This window comes from Ceratotherium simum, chromosome 32 (genome assembly GCF_057802395.1).
Source record: "Ceratotherium simum simum isolate JZ-2026a chromosome 32, ASM5780239v1, whole genome shotgun sequence".
NCBI lineage: Eukaryota > Metazoa > Chordata > Mammalia > Perissodactyla > Rhinocerotidae > Ceratotherium > Ceratotherium simum.
The window spans coordinates 4,545,121-4,561,466 of record NC_141931.1 but is presented as its reverse complement, the minus strand read 5'-3'; the positions used below and the strand labels follow the sequence as shown (position 1 = coordinate 4,561,466).

At 36.6% G+C, this 16,346-nt stretch overlaps 1 protein-coding gene and 1 pseudogene across 9 annotated transcripts in view; one reads left to right on the top strand and one right to left on the bottom strand.

Annotated features, from left to right (window-relative positions):
• ARHGAP12 (Rho GTPase activating protein 12) overlaps window positions 1-16,346 on the bottom strand; it is a 123,330-nt gene that overhangs the window by 68,202 nt on the left and 38,782 nt on the right. The gene's annotated exons all lie outside the window — the stretch shown is intronic.
• On the top strand, window positions 5,754-6,363 carry LOC106801053 (large ribosomal subunit protein uL23 pseudogene; annotated as a pseudogene).

Here is a 16,346-nt window from a genome sequence, read left to right as displayed (position 1 = left end):
GTGCTCGCGCTCCGCTGCTGGCGGCCCGGGTTCGGATCCCGGGTGCGCACCGACGCACCACTTCTCTGGCCATGCTGAGGCCGTGTCCCACATACAGCAACTAGAAGGGTGTGCAGCTATGACATACAACTATCTACTGGGGCTTTGGGGGAAAATAAATAAATAAAAATTATTAAAAAAAAGATACAAAATTAACCCATAGTTATATGCTACACGTTTAAATGGTTGCCATACCATCCTTTCTCTCATTTTCTGATAAATGACTATTCTTTCTGGTTGGTTTGTTTTTTTCAAAAACAAGATTCCAAAAAACTTTATCTAAGCAAAGAATTTATAAATTGTCACTTCAAATGAACACAGACAAATAAATGTGTTTGTAATTTACCACATGTACCAATTCATTAACAAGTCTGAACAAGAACACCGTAATACAGCTGCCTGGATAACCCACTATTACATTAATTCCGAACTAAGTGCATAGTTACAAGATTTAAAGCATTATTCCCTTAAAGCTGTAGTGAAAACCTTATACCTAATACAAAGTAAATAAAAAGTAGATGATTTTCCATCATTTTAATGGCCATTTTACACAAAGCAAGAAATACTGAAGCCCTGGGTTCCTTAAAAGATATTCAAAATAGGTATTTAGACACATATAGTATGAATCTATAAATATAAAAACATATGCATACATTCACAAACATACATACATAAATGCACGAAAAAAAATCAAAAGACTATGTAAGCTTTTGTAACTTATTTCATGAAATTATGGCTGGGTTGGGGATTTTTGGTTTATCTGTATTCTCTAATTTATTCTTCAATGAGTACATTTATTTTGAAGTGAGATTAAAAAGGAAAAATTTGTGGAAAAGAAATAGGCAGAGAGAGGGCTAGTTCACAGTCATTGATATTTTGGGTTCATTCTAAGTCAGAAATGTAGTCACTATACTTAGAATTATAATCCTTTTAATAAGCCACAATGAAAATACTGTTCCCATTAGCAAGTTCTCCAAGTAGCTAATGGATAAAACAGGGAAAGGTAAGATGGGTGAGGTAGAATGGAATTGTTCTGACAGTGGTCAAAAGTCTAGCACCTCTTTGATGGAGCAATTCATCCTAAAGTTGCATAAACTGAGGCCTGTCTAGACACTAGATAATCATTCCCAGCCCTTCTCTTTGCAACCATTACCACTCTCCATCTCCAGAACTTTTTTCATCTTGCAAAACTGAAACTCTGTACACATTACACAATAACTCTCCATCCCCCTCTCTCCCCAGCTCCTGGCAACCAACATTCTACTTTCCATCTCTAAGAATCTGACTACTCTAGATGCCTTATGTAAGTGGCATCATACAACACTTGTTCTTACGTGACTGGCTTATTTCACTCGGCATAATGTCCTCAAGATTCATCCACGTTGTAGTATGTGTCAGAATTTCCTTCCTTTTTAAGGCTGAATAGTATCCCATTGTATGTACATACCACATTTTGTTTATTCATCCGTTGATAGAAACTTGAGATGCCTCCACCTTTTGGCTATTATGAATAATGCTGCTAATAAACATGGACATAGAAATATCTCTTGGAGTCCCTGCTTTCAATTCTTTGGGGTACTGTGATGATTAATTTTATGTGTCAACTTGACTGGGCTAAGGGGATGCCCAGATAGCTGATAAAATATTATTTCTGGGTATATCTGTAAGGATGTCTTTGGAAGGGATTAGCATTTCAATCAGCAGACTGAGTAAAGATGATGATTCTCTCACCAATGGGGGTGGGCATCCTCCAATCCCTTAAAGGCCTGAATAGAACAAAGAAGCAAAGGAAAGGTGAATTCACTCTCTCAGCTTGAGCTGAGACATCCACCGCCTCCAGCCCCAGGACATTGGCGCTCCTGGTTCTCAGGCCTTCACCTCAGACAGGGACTTGCACCATCAGACCCCCCTACTTCTCAGACCTTCGGACCTGAACTGAATCACCCAACTGGCCTTCCCAGGTCTACAGCTTGCAGATGGCAGACCATGCGACCTCTCTCAGCCTCCATAACTGCACGAGCCAATTCCTATAATAAATCTCCTCATATATATATATGTATATATCCTATTGGTTTCTCTGGAGAACCCTGACTAATATGTACAGATTTATAGACAGAGCCCTTTTCTTTTGAAACTCCTCAAATAAAACTGACCATTAGCTCGAAAGGTCACCGTTAAACACTAATGCTATACATGTTTTCCACTTCCCAACACTTTACATACGCACTAAAGACCCTTAATCCAAAAGAGGGGACAAATCAATCAGCACCTAAGTTTAGGAGCAATTTAATTTTGTTCCTCTCGACTTCCTCATATATCTGAATTCGCAGGGAGAAAAGTATCAAACATTCTACTTATACTTCAATGTGCAGGAAACAAAATCCATTTAAGAAACACACTCCAGCTCTACAGCATTAATGCCAGACAAAATCGCAGTTTGTTTTCCAAGATCCTTAGTCTCCTTTTAGGGCCCTTCCAACCTCTCTTCATCAAAACTAGCTCTCAGTTCAGAATTTTTAGAAAAGGTTCTTCGATACAAAAGATACATTTCCCAGAAGTCAAATAACTCCTGATCCTCATCACAGACTCAGAACTGCTCTACCCTATTCGAAGGCTCACTTGAGACATGCTGGCTCCTTTTGGTTCCAAATCAGTTATTTATGTGCTGGTTCCTTTTCATCAGGTATCTGAACACTCACAGGAGAAGTAAAAAGGTTTTCATTCAGGCTTTAGGAGTCTCAACATATAAAAACAGACAAATGAGGAAATCTGGGGCAGAGATCTCAATTCAGTTAAGCTTTATTAACTTCTTGCCCAGCGTGTCCTTTTGGGGATACATTGCTCTTCAGAATGAGACATACTGAAAGCGGCATAAAGCTGCCTGGTTCCTTTTAAGAAAAGAAAGTGTGAGCCATAGGAAGGAACTTGTCTGGTTATCCCAGTTCTCAGTCTTCATATTCTATTTTAGTGAATGCACTAACATAAAAACTGCGTATGTATCAATAGTAACATACCAGAGCAAGTAACTATTGTAAGACTATCTACAATTTTTCTAATTATATTTAATTACTACAGAAACACTGAGATTTATTAATTCCCATTTAAATCTTTAAATCTGTAGTTGAAAAGTTAAAAAGATCACATTCCTTCCCACTTGATCGTGTCTAAAGAATAGCTGGCTATTAAGTTACTGTAACTGATGAATAAACAGATTATTTTTTCTCCATAACTCATTTACATTTAATATTAACAAAACTGTCAGTGAAGAAGGAATTTTTAAGTGAAATACGCAACAGATGGTTTTTCTATTTAAAAAATTTTTCTATAAAATTTTCTAAACCCTTTGTATATGTTACATTACTTGAATGTTTAGCAGTATCATCCATATGACACAGGTGCTTAACAATGCTTTTCAATAATAAGCATGATAAACCAAGTGAAGGAAAATCTGACTTATTTAAGGGAGATATTTAGTGGATAATTAATAAAATTTTAAAACTACCCTTACCTGGCTAGAAAGCCACACAAATAGTAAGATATACTCTTCCTTAAATTATGAAATGTAGATACAAAAGGTAAAAAATAAATCTATCTTCTTTTTTAAAAAAAAAAATTGGGAAATAAATAGGATTAAAAAGAAAAAACCTCCAGAAATCTACTACTCAAGTATAACCTCTGTTGATGTCTTAAATGAAGTCGTAATCATAATAGGTGCATGCTATGACCCTTTCCTTAAAATTTTTAACTTTCAAGCATCTTGCACTTCCATAATTTCATAATGAAACTCCTAAGCTTCCTTTAATACGAAAACCTGAACTGTCTTATACCAGCTGACCAACTTCTTGAGCAAATAATAGCAACAATTCTGTTTCAGAAGCCTCAGATAATACCTGTATTGCAACGCTACTGCCATTTTGTATTTGAGCATTTTATTGTTTTTCACATTTATTAAAATGAGGAATAAAATGAAAACAGAAAAGAAAATAGTGCAGCATTTTCCTATATTTCCTTATAGTATACGGACAGGCAAACTATGGTCCAAATCCAGCACGCAGCCTGCTTTTGTAAATAAAGTTGTGCTGAAACACAGCCACACTCCTTTGTTTCCATATTGTCTACGGTTGCTTTTACGCGACAATGGCCAAGTTGAACACTTGGGACAGAGACCACAAAACCCAAAATATTACCTGGTTCTTTACAAAAAAAGTTGGCCAACCCCTATGCAAATATCCTCCCCATTTTAAGCTAGGTTTTATTAAAACCAAGTACACAAGAATTAGATGAATACATATTGTACTGCATTTTTCCAAAGTAATTACTTTAAATAATTACAAAATTTAGATCCCTTTGACACTGACATTGTCCTTCTATAAACCTCAGAAAGGATGAACAGATGCAATCTTCAGCTATGTAAAAGTGTCACTTTTATGTTAACTGAGTTTCAACTGATTTCCTTAATTCATATGTTTTAATTCTTATTTAAAAGATAAGACTATTTCTCTTGCTTAACTATGGAAATAGATAGTTATCACAAAGAACTTTAGTGGTATCCTTAAAAAAAGGAAAATCTTCCAGTTATAAATAAGTCATGGGGATATAACGTATGGTATGGCAACTATAGTTAATAATACTGTATTGCATATTTGAAAGTTGCTAAGAGAGTAAATGTTAAAAGTTCTCATCATAAGAAAAAAAAATTCTGTAACTATGTATGGTGACAGATGTTAACTAGATTTTTTGTAGTGATCATTTCATAATATATGCAAATACAATAGTCCCCCTTATCCACAGGGGATATACGTTCCAAGACCCCCAGTGGATGCCTGAAATGACAAATATTACTGAAGTCCACATTTACTATGTTTTTTCCTACACGTATATATTTGAGATGCGCCAATAAAACTAGCATGAATTTCTTTTTCCTTCTTCACAATTTCACAGATAGAAGATTTGTTCTTACCATAGATCTTAGCAATCTAAGCACACGATTATTTTTTTTTTCTTTCCTTATTAAGTCACGAACTTTCACATTTTCACTTACAGGAAGCAGTTTACAGCTTCTCTTTGGCATATCCAAATCACAGCATCACTACTCTTTCACTTTGGGACCATTATTAAGTACAATAAGGGTTACTTGAACACAAGCTCTGCAATACCACAACAGTTGATCTGATAACTGAGATGGCTATTAAGTGACTAACTGACAGACAGTGTGTACAGCATGAACACACGGGACGAAGGCATGATTCACATCCTCGGTGAGAAGGAGCGGGATGGTACGAGATTGCATCACACTACTCAGAACGGCACACAATTTAAAACCTAAATAAAAATTGTTTATTTCTGGAATTTTCCATTTAATATTTCTGGACCATAGTTGACCACGGGTAACTGAAACAATGAAAAGCAAAACCACGGATAAGGGAGGACTACTGTAGCAAATCATTACGTTGTACGCTTGAAACTAATATAATGTATGTCAATTATCCCTCAATAAAAAAAAATTGAGGAAATATTGTGTTTCCCCCCAATTGAAAATGTATGGGAATCAACTTCTCTAATAATAAAAATAGTTAAACTGAAAATAAATAATTTCCAAAAACAAAATTTATTTTAAAAATATAGCTTTATTAGTACCTAGCCCAAGACAAATAGACACAAAAATTAAATGCAGAATTCCCAGCTTTAATAACAGGTTAGCCTTTTTCACAAAGATGGTGCCAAAAGCGAAGAACGAAGCCCCTGCCTCTCCCAAAGCTGAACCCAAAGCAAAGGCTCTGAAGGCCAAGAAAGCAGTGTAAAAAGGCATCTACAGCCACACAAAAAAAAGAGAAGATCTGCACTTCACCCACCTTCTGACTGCCCAAGACACTGCAGCTCCAAAGACAACCCAAATATCCTCGGAAGAGCGCCCGTCAGATAAACAAGCTTGACCACTATGCCATCATCAAGTTCCCCCTGACCACTGAATCAGTCACGCAGACGACAGACGACACCAGCACACTTGTGTTCACTGTGGATGTCAAGGCCAACAAGCACCAGATCAAACAGGTTGGAAGGAAGCTCTGTGACACTCACGTGGCCAAGGTCAACACCCTGATGAGGCCTGATGGAGAGAAGGCGGCGTACATTCGACTGGCTCCTGACTATGATGCTTTGGATGTTGCCAACAAAACTGGGACCATCCAAACTGAGTCCAGCTGGCTAATTCTAAATACAAGCTTTTTTCACTATAAAAAAATAAGTAATAGTTTAACTTATTCATCTCCACATATTTTTCCTCTAACCTCTTATATTATCCTACACATTGCCTTATCCTACTAATCACCTGCCTCCCAACAAATCACCTAATGTGCTCAAACTTGGCTTTAGGTGAAAAAAAAAAAAAAGTCAATATAAACTAACAGACTAACACTGGCCTGGCAGTTTTCATCTCAAGTAACTCCCATAACTAAAATCACCACCTGCTACACTACCAGAATCATATTGGAATATCCTATATAGTTCCTTGATGGTCACAGCAATGTCTCCTACACACTTCCACAAGGTTTCTGGCCACTCTATGCAGGTACTTTTAACAACCCCCAGAGGTCAGGGAATATCCAGTTAAATTAAAATTTTTTCTTATGGGAGATAATAGGGAAACAACAGAAATAATCTACCATTTTACATAGGTTAACTAGTATTCATTCATAAAGTATGGTTCTATTACAAGATATGCTCTTTGCTCATCATCATACCCCCAGAACCTAGCACATTACAAAGTACATGGCTGGTGCTCCAGAATTATTTAGTTAGCGAATAAATAAATGAATTAATTATTCCAGTAAATATCAAGTCATAGTTTTTGCTTTATTTTATTCATCTCCAACAGTGTTTTCTCTTCTTTTCCAAATAAAAAATGATTCAAGTATTTAACAAATACATATAAAAAACATGTAACAGTTCTCTCAAAGCCCCTAGTTCACAATGGATATTAAAAATATAACGTTTAATTCGAGGGGTTCAAACTTCTCTAAAATAGAGGGAAGATACTGTAGATCTATTTTCAAATACTCTGCCTTGTTATGGTCTCAGAAAAATGCTTATCTAGAAAACACAGCCTCACATCACTTCAAGTAAAATAACCAAACATAGATACACATAACATGTACATCAAATTACCCCTAGTAATTGAGTTCCACTTCTGATACTTCAACCAGATAGACAATTGTATTTCTATGACTTTTACATTCATATTCACTTGCTAAGTAAATTTTATTTCCTAAGTAAACATTAAAATAGGCTTCAGCTATTTCTCCTTTCTTCTATTTTTAATGTCAAAAATATATAGTTCTATCTGTATGTCTGATATCAAAGTAACAAGGGTACATCTATACATTATAATAGAAACCATAGAAACCACTTGTATATTTTGTGGACAAGGCACTATTCTAAGTACTTCTATTAATTCATTTAACCTTCATAATAACCCTATGACATAGGGACTACTCTTACTCCCATTTTACAGATGGGAAAATAGTTCCAGAAAAGTTCAGGTATTTGTCCAGGGTCGGACAATTAGAAAGTGATCAATCTGGACTTTGAACACAGGCAACCTGGCTCCAGAATTCATGCTCTTTGCCTCTTTATTAATGGGTAAAAAGTTACAACATTGAATTTTTAGCAAAGGTTAACAGGTATAAGCTATAGAAAGTAAACCACACCAAAATTCAAGTTTTCTTTGGAATTACATTACAAACTACATTGGAAAAACAAGAAAAGGCCTTGTGCCAGTGTATAAAATAATATTTCTGTTTGACAATGTATATATTCATTAGGAAGTAGAACTGAGAAGTCATAGTCTTTAACATCCATGTCTTTTGATTTCACTAGTAGCTTTTTATGATCTCTGTCATTCACGTATTCATTCAAAGACACGTTCAAGACATCCTTGAGTGAAAGGATAGAAAAAGTAACAGAGAAATCCTCATCCTCAAGAAGCTTTGCAACTCAGCTATGGGAAGCAAGACTCAAAGCAGTCAAGTCTACTTCCCAGACTTTACATCATAAGTTCCTCCACAACTGTATCATATCAGTTTTCGACAACAATATTAAAATTGACAAAGGATATCAAATATAATATAAATGTAGTGAGCAATATCATGTTAAAAAAATGAAAACTTGCCTAAAACAGTAACATTACCCCTATAGGCTGAAAAACAGGAATAAGTGTCCTGGGTCCACAGATACACTACAAGAGGCTCACTACACTATCCAAATTACATAAAGCACACACCCAAAGAAACCGATTCTAAACCAATATGCCAACAATACATTTATTTTAAGAATTTTTGCTTGCCTCCGTAGAAGTTACAAAAATTTTTTTGAAGGGTCTCAGAAATCCACAAAGTTTCAAACTGTCTTTTTTTCAATAAAATTTTCCATTAGCAATGACAAAAATAATGCACAGCAATTAACATTTATTAAGCATATACTCTGTCTGAGGCATTTGACTTACTTATCTCATTAATCTTCTCAACACCTAGGAGTTTAATTATACCTCCTCATGAGGAAGTTGCTGAACCAAGATTTTAAACTAGGTCTATTTGATTTCAAAGTCCAGGCTATTACTCACCGCCTATATTGTCCCACCCAAGTAGAAGTAATAGTAATCTTTTCTTAGAACTGTGTTGAATAAATACTTTTGTTACCACAACGTAAAATATTTTCAAATTTAAGAACTGGCACATTCTTCCTAAAGCTACAAACAGAAAAACACTAACAAGAAATATTAAGTGCTAAGTTATTCCACTTCAATTTCAGTGTGCCTATCTTTTAGTAAAAGATTTGAGAATATTATTCTATATTTTCTCAAACATGCCTGGCATAGCATAAGTAATCAATAAATATTTTAAATAATTAAATAATGCTCTCCTCTCTGTGAGCATGGCAACCATACAGCTCAGTTCAGATTTCAAATATTGCCCCACACTGTCCCCAGAAGTACATTCTCACTTCTCATACTCGTCACAACAAAGTTCTGATTTTTGGTTTGGAAAATATAGTTGCCATATCCATGACACTGCTCAAAATGTTTCTAACCCTCCAACTAATTTTGCTGTGCAAAATAAAAGCAGGATGATTAACAGTGCAAAAGTATGTTCCACTAGGAAACAGATTACTTGATTCAATACATAGAGTCATCCAACCTATTGAATGCCTGTAAGTATGGGGCACTAGGTAATTTTAAGCAGAAAGAGAAAATTCTCAAGATTAATTTTGATGGTCCTTCAGCACTTTGAAGTAATAAAAAAAAAATCACTTGGAAATTACAAAATAGCCAAGACTTGCCCACCAATTTCTTTTTAAAAATGAGCTTCACATACATTTCTGAGTACAGCACTACACCTCTATCTGCTCTCTCCAAGTAAGCGACTGGACACCCTCCCACTCAGTTTCTCAAAGAGAGGGGGAGGCAGAATAACTCCCTCACTGTGAACCATTCAGCTAGATTACGTGCTTAGATACTTGGGAGATTTTAACTAACATTACCTATGGTCATCAGCCGTGGAGAAGCTACTAGACAGAAAGTTAAAGAAAGCCAGATGTATGCTCTGGGCTCTAACTAAGAGGCCAACAATGATTAAGTAAAATTCAGAGGGTACAGCTGCCAAAATAAATCTAAGTCTACATCTATAAAATTTTAAATGAATGTCAGAAATAATAAAAACTCTAAGAGTTCACGGAGTAGGAGAAACAAGTGTTTCAAACTTAGAGAGTAGGGGAAACAAGTTTTTTGTTTAGACATTTTTCTTTTTTATCAGATAAAAAGAAAGGTGAATGTCTACATTAAAAAAATTATAGCAGTCACAGCCTACCTAACCAAAGCTGTTACTTGGAATTTTTCAACATTTTCATTTTAGAGGAATTAGGCAAATGATAGCATAATTTTTTTTTCTCCAAAGGTAACATTGAGTATGTCCTGGAGACACTAGAAACTAACAAATCAACTACTATAAAGACAGCTAATAATAATAACGATGATGACTACAAAAGTCTGATTCTTCAAAAAGAGTTTCAATAATCTTTCATATGCTACTTCTACTAATGCTGGAGAGTGGACTAAAATACACTAAACTCTGAGCTCCTTAAAGGCAGAAATTAGATAAAACTTTGCATTTTATCTAGCATGTAGAAAGACTTTAATAAGTGGTGGATGAAGAACAGATATCGGATATCCTTGTTTACTACGGGAATTTCACTTAGGCAAAAATTTCTGTCCCCCAGGAAACCTGGTTGATGTTTCATTGCATTAAGAATATTTATTCCCTGGGCCGGCCCTGTGGCTTAGCGGTTAAGTGCGTGTGCTGCGCTGCTGGTGGCCCAGGTTCGGATCCCGGGCGCGCACCGACACACCGCTTCTCCGGCCATGCTGAGGCCACGTCCCACATACAGCAACTAGAAGGATGTGCAGCTATGACATACAACTATCTACTGGGGCTTTGGGGGAAATAAATAAATAAATAAATAAAATTAAAAAAAAAAAAAAGAATATTTATTCCCTAAGACTTACATTAATTATCCCCTTGCCCAAACTTTCTTTAAATTTTAGTTCAACAAGCTAAACAGATAAAAAGAGAAATGGTGTTAATTCATCTTATACCGAAGTATTGAAAAACAGTTCTGGGGCCGGCCCCGTGGCTTAGCGGTTAAGTGCGCGCGCTCTGCTGCTGGCGGCCCAAGTTCGGATCCCGGGCGCGCACCGACGCACCGCTTCTCTGGCCATGCTGAGGCCGCGTCCCATGTACAGCAACTAGAAGGATGTGCAGCTATGACATACAACTATCTAGTGGGGCTTTGGGGGGAAATAAATAAAATTATTTAAAAAAAAAAACAGTTCTGTCACTAATTAAGGTACCTCTCACACTGCACATTATGCTTAAGGAAGAGCCAACATAGTAGGCAGATGACTTTTTTTTTTGGTAAGCTTTCCATTCTCTAACATCAGCACAAAAAATATTTAAAACAGTCTGACTACAGGAAATCTTTCCTTCCTCTTTTCCATTCTTACTAGAGACATAAGTCTTTCACTTCTTGTCATTTCTATTTTTTCATATTCAAGTTTTCAGAGCTGAAAATTGAGTATTTTCACACTGTGCCTTCCTTATGGGAATATCACTTTATGTAGAATAATTTTTGATATAAGTATACTCTTTCTAAGGCAAGAAATTTCCAACATTTTAATACTACTATAGTTCAAAATACTGCATATATGTTTACAACAAAAAAAGTAAACTCTGTATTGTTAAAAGACCACTGATTATATGCTTTCCAAATTAACTGATATAGCTTTTACAAAGAATTCATCTACCAGCTGCCTCTCTAACGGAAAGAGTTTAGCAAAAAACTTTTAGGCACATTTTAAAACATTTTATCAAAAATTTTTATCATCATCAACCACTAACATATACATAAAGGGATTAGATTCTAAGAAAAAGAACCTTGCAAGGCCTCAATCAAATACCAGTTTCACTTAGCCAAATGTAGATCCTTCCACCAAAACAGCAATTCTCAAACGTTTTCAGCCCAAAGCCCCTTTACACTCTTAAAAATTATTTGGGACACCAGAGCGCTTTTGTTCATTTAAGTTATATATATTGATATTTCATATTAGAAATTAAAACTAATAAATTTTAAAATTATTTATTAAATTCATTTAAAAATAATAAACACATCACCTGTTAACATAAATATATATTTATGAAAAATACTGATAGTCTCCCCCAAAAAACATTAGTGAGAAAAATGGCATTATTTTACATTTATTAATCTCTTGTCTGAATTCTCATATCTGCTTCTACATTAAGTCTGTTGCAATATACTGTTGTGGTTGAAGTACATAAAGAAAAAATGGGGCCAGCCCCGTGGCTTAGCGGTTAAGTGCACCCGCTCTGCTACTGGCGGCCCAGGTTCGGATCCCGGGCGCACACTGACGCACTGCTTCTCCGGCCATGCTGAGGCCACGTCCCACATACAGCAACTAGAAGGATATGCAACTATGACATAGAACTATCTACTAGGGCTTTGGGGAAAAAAAGGAGGAGGATTGGCAATAGATGTTAGCTCAGAGCCGGTCTTCCTCAGCAAAAAAAGAGGAGGATTAGCATGGATGTTAGCTCAGGGCTGATCTTTCTCACAAAAAAAAAAAAAGAAAAGAAAGAAAAAATGGCCTTAGATATGTGGATGGAAAAAGGAAACTTTTTTTTTTTTGAGGAAGATTGGCCCTGCGCTAACATCTGTTGCCGATCTTCCTCTTTTTCTTTCTTTTTTCTCCCCGAAGCCCCAGTACATAGTTGTGTATCATAGTTGTAGAGTCATAGCTCTTCTATATGGGATGTCACCTCAGCATGGCTTGATGAGCAGTGAGTAGGTCCGCACCCAGGATCTGAACTGGCGAACCCCAGGCTGCCGAAGCAGCATGAGTGAACCTAACCGCTACACCACCAGGCTGGCCCCAGGAAAAGTATTTTAATAGGCTTTTCAGATAATTGTGGACATTCTTCTCTGACATTCCACCGAAACTCAATGAGCGGTGGTTTCTTAAAGATTAGTTGCAATGTGAAATCTAAAATCACATCAATTAACTATTTGTACTCTGTTACATTAAAATCCATTGGTCAGGGCCAGCCAGTGGCATAGTGGTTAAGTTCATGCACTCCGCTTCAGCGGCCCAGGGTGTGTGGGTTCAGATCCTGGGCATGGACCTACACACCGCTTATCAAGCCATGCTGTGGCAGCGTCCTACATACAAAATAGAAGAAGACTGGCACAGATGTTAGCTCAGGGACAATCTTCCTCACACAATAAGAGGAAAACTGGCAACAGATATTAGCTCAGGGACAATCTTCCTCACCAAAACAAATAAATAAATAAAATAAAATCCATTGGTCTATCTTGCCGTTGAATGATTCTTGTACCCATCATGCAGTTATTTGAAAAATATTAATTCATTTAGTTATGCTTATCTTAGCTTCCAAACATTGAAACATTTCATCATACAATAGTTATGTGCCGCATAACCATGTTTTGGTCAATGACAGACCACATATACGACGGTGGTCCCGTAAGATTAGTACCAAATAGCTTAGGTGTGTAGTAGGCTATAACACCACTCCATGATCTTCACACAATGACAAAACTGCCTCATGACACATTTCTCAGAACGTATCTCCATCATTAAGCAACGCATCACTGTATCAAAAAACGAAACACAAAACAAACCTAATATCACCACTGTTTTCCTCAGAACAGCCTTGAGATTGAGAAGCTATAAGCTCCTGGTAGCAGACACAAGTTTTCAAAATTCTGATTTTCACTTGAAAGCTTGATTTTATCATTTGCAACAAAAATCAATTATTTTCCTTAAAGTGATGGGCTTATTTTGTTCATTTTTGAGAAAATGTCTAACAAATGCCCTGGTATAAATAACCAGTTTGTCACTCATCATCCGCTCAAGTAAAATTGGTGTTCCATGAAAAAAGTGACTGGTTCAACTCACAGCTCAATCAAACAAGAATGTTAAATTTTTGATATAATTATTTTTAAGTATTTTTAAAAGGTATAAGTTAAACTGAGAATATGAAATTGTCTCTTCAATGTAAAAAGAAAGTTATCCTTACCTACCTTACAAAGCAGTTGTGAAGCAAACACGTAAGCACCTATTCTAGTGCCTGACACATTACAGATGCTCAACAATGGTTAGTTCCTTTCAACCTCCTCTCTCTCACTATGTTGGTTATTTTAATGAAGGCTCTTTAGTTTTTTATTTTTCTCTCTCTCACTAAAAACCAAGTTGTCACTCACCAACTTTCTAACCACTTTTAAGTTAATGAATTCCACTCTGCTATGAGATAGAAAAACAGACAAAATAAGCAGTATTTAACCATAGGTTACAAAAAGAGAGCTTCAAAAATCAAGTATCTTGTAGAAACGCTCTGAGACACAAATTTAGAAGCCGATTCCTGCACCTCTTTCTTTAATGTACTAAGTTACATTCATGATTTTCCAGAAATCTGAGCTCAAGTGTTATTACACCATGCTTCAAAGTAACTGTTGTGATAAAATTATTTGAGTAGTCATTCTGAGTTTAAACCATCTGTCTAGCATTTACTGAAGCAATTGCTCAAGATACTCCACATATACAGATGAGATTTTTCTCAACAAAAATGCAAAAATGTTTCTACATCTGTTGTTTTTGTTGATATGTCACCTAGATTAGCAAACTCTTTCTTAGGAAGAAAACAGGGTGACAACACAGAACATTTTTAATGTACACATTTTTTTAATGACTCTATTAAGATTATGTCATCTTTTCAACCATCTTTTGTATTGGTACAATCTACTACAATTATATACATCTAAGTCTAAAGAGACAGAGAGAAATTTCCAATACCCCAAGTCAACTGACACTTTGACTTTAATCTTTAAAAATAATGGTCTAAGACTTTTTAAAATCATAGACTGAAATATTCATGCATTTAAGTCTATCAGAATCCATCCACAGATGTGAAATTTATATGCAATTGACCTTACACAGTATCCAAGAATTCTGAAACATAAATACATTCATTCCATATTCCAAAAGATAGATATATCCCAATGTATAGCAAATAATTGTGCTATATGAATATTTATTGTTTTTGACTGCTTAGTATTCCCCTTTTCACATACTAGTACCACCACCATTTCTTTCTTTGGTTATCTGCTCTCCCATAAATGCTGTGCTTCTGATGGGACAGCCAATCATACTACCCTGCACACCTCATACCTTCTTTGTGAAGGGATTGGCATAAAATGCAATTCTGACAAATCAGGGTGCTCAACCTACCTACCAGAATTATTGGCCCAGAGATGAGCACAAGACTTAATTAAGCTAGGATGAGATGTCCCTGTAAAGGATTTTACATATGACATTCAGGCCTTTCTTTGGATCCAACTGTGATGATAAAAACCTGAAGCAGTCAGAAGCTATCTCCTGTGAATTAGGGTTCTCTAGAGAAAGAGATCCAACAGGATGTACAGAGAGAGAGATTTATTTTCAAGGAACTGGCTCATGCAATTGTGCAGGCTTGGCAAGTCCAAAATCTGCAGGGTAGGCTGACAGGCTGGAGACCAAGAGAAGAGTTGCAGTTCCAGTCCAAAGGCAGTCTACTGGCAGAATTCCTTCTTAATGAGGGGAGGTTCTATTCTCTGTTCTACTAAGGCCTTCAACTCATTGGATGAGACCCACCCACATTACGGAGGGTAAGCTGTTTTACTCAAAATCCACTGACTTACACGTTAATCTCACCCAAAACACACCTTCACAGAAACAACCAGAATAATGTTTGACTAAATATCTGGGCACCATGGTCCAGCCAGGTTGACACATAAAATCAACCAACACAAGTTCACCTCTTGTCAACTGTAGACATATCACATTAAGGTTTTTTTTAAAAATATCAGTATTGCCTTCACTATTCACAGATTATTTACTATTACATTATTTGTTGTCAAAAGTTTGCTGGCAGAAATAGGACACAATCTTTGGTTTTGCTTTTGTTTTTTTTTTTTACAGTTTTATTTATTTATGTTTTTGTGAGGAAGATCAGCCCTGAGCTAACATCCATGCTAATCCTCCTCTTTTTGCTGAAGAAGACTGGCTCTGAGCTAACATCTATTGCCAATCCTCCTCCTTTTCTCCCCCCCGCCCCCAAGCCCCAGTAGATAGTTGTATGTCATAGCTGCACATCCTTCTATTGCTATATGTGGGACGCGGCCTCAGCACGGCCGGAGAAGCAGTGTGTCGGTGCGCGCCCGGGATCCGAACCCGGGCCGCCAGCAGCGGAGCGCGCGCATTTAACCGCTAAGCCACGGGGCTGGCCCACAATCTTTGGATTTAAAGACTACAATCTGAAGAGAGCAAGGCATGCACAAAGGGAATATTACTTTGCTCTTGCTATTTTATAGCACATAGAACTCCTCTCTACTTGAAATCTGGATCTTCAAAACTTCCTATGCTGAACTAGAATCAGTCTGGGAACTCTGTCCTTGCCAGCTCTCTCCCTGGCCTTCCTGGCAGTTGGTGTCAATGCCTGACCTGGTACAGAGTAGGTATAACGTGGGAGGACCTAGAGACTCAATCTCAGAAAAAGAGGATAAGGAAGACAACTATCATTTTGTCTGCCCAGCACGTCTCCTTTACTCTGGGAACACTGTATCAACTACTACTTTTGGAGAACAGTTTCTCCCCAAATTCCAACTATGCAATTTGGGTAGGGTCCAAT